General features: G+C 52.2%; 1 protein-coding gene across 1 annotated transcript in view; it reads left to right on the top strand.

Moving 5' to 3' along the window:
- Positions 1–5,492, top strand: part of NRG2 (neuregulin 2) — a gene marked incomplete at both ends in the record, with an annotated part of 193,365 nt that overhangs the window by 127,800 nt on the left and 60,073 nt on the right. The gene's annotated exons all lie outside the window — the stretch shown is intronic.

The raw sequence follows: 5,492 nt of genomic DNA, 5'->3' as shown, positions 1-5,492 counted from the left end.
TGATGGGAGTAGAAGCAGAGGTGCCCACCCAGAAGCCCCCACAGCCAGGCCCAGCTCAGGCTCTGGAACAGCTGACCTGTGGTCCCCCCAGGGGCTGAGGGCAAGGGGACAGGTCACGAGGGCATGGTGGGAGGTGTGGCCTTGTACCTTGGCACCATTGGCGCCGGCCTTTGAGCCTAGGGAGCTGTGGAAAGGCTGGGCCCTTTACTAATGTCCTCATTTCTAGGTCAGAAATGAATTTCCTCCTCCACTTAGTGGAATCTCTGTGAGAAAAGCCTGTGGGCCTTTTTTTTTTTCTGAGCAGAAACCAACTCTTGTTCAGAACATCACAGTGTAAGAGGACTGGTTTGGCGCCTGGGTGGGATGGATGACTGATTTCAATCTCTCTGCAGTACCAGGGCTCAGGGGAGTTCATGTACGTTGGTGTAGATATAAGTGTGTGTGCTGAGTTGTGGTTTAGTCACTCTTTGCGACCCCATGAACTCTGGCCTGCCTGGCTTCTCTGCCCATGGGCTTTCCCAAACAAGAATACTTGAGTGGGTTGCCATTTCCTACTCCAGGGGATCTTCCCAACCCAGAGGTCAAACTCACATCTCCTGCATTGGCAGGTGGATTCTTTACCACTGAGCCACCAGGGAAGCCCCAGTGTGCTGAGTGGGCAGGCACAATTCAGAGGGGAATAGCCAGGGTTTACAGGGCTGTGTGTGGCTCCAGGGGCATTCTTACCTGGCAATGGAGTGCTTTTCTGCACTTTTTGGGGGTTTCTTAATCCTTCCATCTCTCAGATTCTAGTGGTTTTCCCAGACTGGGAGTAGGGGTATGGTGGTGAGATCTGGGGGCACTTCTCCCCATTTTGTAGCCTGAGTCCCTGGTGATCTGGAAACTGACCTGCTCAGAGGAACCTAATTTCAGGGGCAAAACTGAGCCCAAGTCCAGGTGTCCTAACTTCTAACCCAGGCCCTTTTGTCCAGACCATGCAGCTCCCTTCTCTTTGGCTATCTAGTTCTCTGCAGGCTGTTAGAGAGGTGGAGGCATGAGTGAGCTTGTGTGTGAGAGAAGAAATCGATTGTGGTTTACAGAGATGCTGAAGCTGCAGGCCCAGCGCAGCTTCTGAGAGAGGCACTTGCTGGGCTTGGTGGGCTGGGACTGGGCCCCCGGCGTTTCTCAGGGCACGCCTGGCTCCAGCCAGGATCCCACTGTCTCCCAGAGTCATGGGGTAACAGGATCATCTCCAGGGTGACTGGGAAACTCTCCGGTCCTGCAGGCAGTGGCATATTGATCTGTTTCCTCCTCTGGCAGCCTCACTGGGTGGGGAGTGAATGAGAGGAGCCTTGGGACTTTGAGGCACTAACATGGGGGTGGCTGAGAGTAAGGGTAGCTTCAACTTCTCCAAGGACTTTTAACTCCCATGCAAGCTCAGGGCTGGCTCAGGGGTGCCCTTTCTAGGGCTGGAGGTGGCCCTAAAGAAGTGCAGCAGGCTCTCCCTGGCCTGAGATCACTGGACAACCTGCCAAGCAGTGAGTCCAAGGGGAGGGGTCTCAATCCCCACTGAGACCCCACTTCAAGAGATCGCTACCGGTAATTCTTTTGGAGCCCCAAAGTCTCAGGTGGAGGAAGGGGTAGTATTTTTTTCCCCCTTTTCACTCAAAGGCATTTTTGCACATGACTCAAACAAGTCTAAACTTTGCTGAACTTCAAAGTTTGCCCATGGCACAGCCTCAAAGTGGAGGGGAAAATGTTAAAAAGCAAAAAAAAGTTTGTAAGCCAGTTAAACATTGTGTTGTTACTCCTTAAAGGAATTGAATTAACTTGTTATGTTACTATTAGTGTCCCATTGTGAAACCAGGGTAGGGGAAAGGCTTCTTCTCTGGGTGATTGGCCTCTCGGCCCATCCCCAGGTTCGGCTCGCTCCCGCATGAGGTTGATCTGGGCATTGCACAACCCGCAGTAAGAGGAAGGAGTTCCCATGGCAACAGGTCTGGCTCCCAGGGTCATTTTCAGGCTTCTGGCAGGAGCCCTGGTCCAGACAGAAGGTGGCAGGGAGTGGTGTTCCTCTGCAAAATGGAGATAATGATAGACTTATTTCATAGTGTTGTTGTGAAGGATTAAGTGAGTTGGTACTATAAATTTAGCTATTCTTTACTACTACTCCTTTCACTGCCTTTGCCCCCTGGGTCAAGCCCTGCCCCCCTTACTTAACCCTCACAATATTTAGAGCCTGACACCTAGTCTAGCTGGCTCTATGTAATAAAGGTAGTTAATGGTTGACCTGCTTAACAGGTTCCCTTGTCTCCTCCATTCCCTTCCCCTGTCCATCCATCCTTCACACTCCATTCAGATTAATTTCTCTAATTCACACTATCTCAAAAAAAAAAATCTGTCTCAAAAAATTGTCAGTGAATTCCTCTTATTTACAAAAACTTCAGCCTGGCAGTCAGGGCGCATCTCTGGCCCCAGCACAAGCAGGGTAGTGGAATGGGGAGGAGCACAGGCCCCTATGAAAGGGGCTGTGAGTCCTTGCTTTGCAGCGTCCCAGTCACATGACTTGGAATGAGTAATCTCATCATTCCTGGTCTTTGTTCTCTCTACTGTAAAGCAGGGATAATGACCGAAGCTAACTCACTGGGAGCGTTGTGGAGATTACAAGAAATAACGTGCATAACGTACTGAGCGCTGTGAGCTCTGGTATACACTAGGTGCTCAGTGTTTGCTGTATTCATGACTCGTAGCTCCCATAATTTCCTCACATCAACCTGGTCTGGTCACAATGCTTCCCTTAGGAACTTAGAGAACTTCCTTTAGGAACTTCCCTTAGAGACTGCTTCCCTTAGGTCTTTGCCGTATCTCACCCATTGGAACCCCTCACCTGCACCCCATTGAAATCTCCCCACCTTGGAAGACCTTCTTCAAACCCCACTTCCCTCAGCAGCACACATGGATACCCCAGCCTGTGAAGAGTGCTTATGCCTCTTGCAGTTGCCATGGCACTGCTGACTCTCTCATGCATCCATACTGAGCCATGAGCGCTCTGGCTGCAGGCTCCCACTTGGAGCCACATTGTTTTGCCTTTGTTCACTAGTGGGAGGGGGTCACTCATCTGACCCCCAGGAAGGTACCCACCTCTTCCCATGTACTAGGTGCTGGGCTCCCAGCCCTAAAGGAGCCCGACTCTAGCCGGGGAGACAGGTAGAAACTGAAAACAATGCAAAGTGATGTGTTCTTCCAGAGATACATAGAAAGCACTAGGAAGCAGAGAATCAAATGATTGCCCTCTCCCACCCCTCACAAACTGTGCTTAAAATCTTTTGGAAATGGACCATTGCTCTTAGGATAAACCCCAGTGCCATTACTGGGTCTGCAGTACCCTGTTCGATCTGAGCCCTGCTTGCCTCCTCCCCAGGCCCCTGCTACACGTATGTCACCCCCACACTCCCTGTGTGCACACACACTTGCCTTACATGCAGATACACACACCCTATGCACACACTCCAATGCATACACCCATATACACACTCATACACACCCCTCAGCACACTGACTGTCTCTTGGTTTCACAAAGGCACAAAAGCTCCTTCCTGCTCCAGAACCAGTGGATATACTGCTGATTCTGCCAGGAATGCTCTTTCCCACCTTCCTTTAGTCCAGCCAACTCCACTCATTCCTTGAATCCCAGTTTAAATATTTCCTAGGGAAAGACTTCCCTCACTACAATCTGTTTCCTCTATCAACCAGTAGGTCAACATGTAGAAATATTTGTTGACCCAGTGTCTCCTCAGTATTTAACACAAATTTTAATTAATTCATTATTTGTGTAATTAGTTGTTTGTCCATCCTCACCAAGATGGTAATCTTCATGTAGGTAGGCCCATGTTTGGTTTGCTCACATCCAATCTCAAGCACCCTGGGCCTGAAACACAATAAGCCTTACTACATATTTGCTAAATGATTGAACAGAGGGGTTGGCCAGGCCAGGGCAGGCAGGGAGGAAGGGGGGAAGGCCATTCTTGGAAGAGAGATTAGTCTGTGCAAAGATATGGAGAGGAGACAATATGGTGTGTTTGACTTGTAAGTAAATGTGGCTGGGGTGCAGGATTAGAGGCTAGAAGGCTTTGAGCTGTGGCCCAATGGAACTGGGCTTTGGATATCAATCATGAGCTTAGGTTTAACCCAGAGGCAATAGAAAGCGAAGTGATCTGGTTTGTGTTTTAGTAGGCTCACTCTGATGGCCTTGAGGAGGTCAGAACCGAAAGGGCAAGACTTTGAGAAAAGAGACCAGAGTCTGTGGGACAGGAGGAGAGAGTAAACTGAGTCAGTGACCAGGTGGCTGGGGAGGGATGGGTGTGAATGCCACCTTGGAAGCTGAATGACTGGGTCAGGGTTTAGAGCAGGAGTGAGACCTGGACCCTGGCTCTGCCCCAGACCCCTGGCTGCCCACCTCTTAGAGAGCAGTGCTCCCTGAATTGAAATGAGTGTTCCCTGCACCTCAGCTGGGATGTGGAAGAAGGGAGATCTCATACACTTGGTCTTCCTAGAGCTGGCCCCCGATGGGACAGGCTTGAGGTCCCAAGAGCCCTAGGACATCAGCCACCTGCGTGGGTACTGCCTGCATCTTCTCTCTTTCTATGTCCACCCCCTCCCAGTCCCCCAACACTGCCCCCCTCCCCATTTGGCCTCAAGGTCCAGTCAGGCCCCCAGGCAGCCCTGGAGCCTCAGAGTCTCTGGCCTTGACCCAGAGTTCTAGCCTGCTCCAGGCTCTCCTAAGGAGGACACTGTCCAGGGAAGCTTTGGGACCCTCTCCTGAGGAGGCAGAGGACTGGCTGAGATGATCTTTGACTCGGATTCCAGTTGGGATGGCTGTAAGGGGACACCTCAGGCAGAGCCAGGCAAACCGCAGGCTCAGGCTTTCTGGGAGCCAGAAGAGGGAGAGCCTCTGCTATGTAACCCTTTCAGCACCACGCCCAGGCAGGAGGCAGGACGCTGTCCTTTCTGACAGCCCTCGCCCTTTGACTTGGGAGAGGTGTGCTGCTAGAGAGGGGGGATTCCAGTGTCTGAATTCACTGTCTCTGGCCTTGGAAAAAAAAAGAGCCAGCTGGTGCCGGCAGCCTGGGCTGTCAGTGTGTGTGGGAGGGGACGCTACTAGCCACCTGGGACACCCAGGTTTCTCTGACTGCAGCCTGCCCTGGCTGGGAGGCTCCTGGGCCACAGACTCCTGCAGCCAGGCACAAGTGGTAGCTCCATAAAAGGTCTTCCCGCACATTGGTGGTGTCCTAGGCGGTTACAACTAGACCTTCAGGGATGGGGAGGCACAGGCAAACTGCCCGTCAGGTAGGGTGGGCGAGCGGGCCGGTGGGGTGCACTAAAGCAGTGGAGACAGACTGCAAAAAGCAGGAGCCCTTCCGACTCCGCGGGGCTGGCCAGCGGGCTTCATTTCGGTCCCTTCCTGGGCCCTGCTCTCGCTGTCTCCCCACCCCCATGCTGTCCTCAGCCTGGCC

Source organism: Bison bison, unplaced genomic scaffold, assembly GCF_000754665.1.
Source record: "Bison bison bison isolate TAMUID 2011002044 unplaced genomic scaffold, Bison_UMD1.0 scf7180017864291, whole genome shotgun sequence".
Lineage (NCBI taxonomy): Eukaryota > Metazoa > Chordata > Mammalia > Artiodactyla > Bovidae > Bison > Bison bison.
This window is presented reverse-complemented; position numbering and strand designations above follow the sequence as displayed.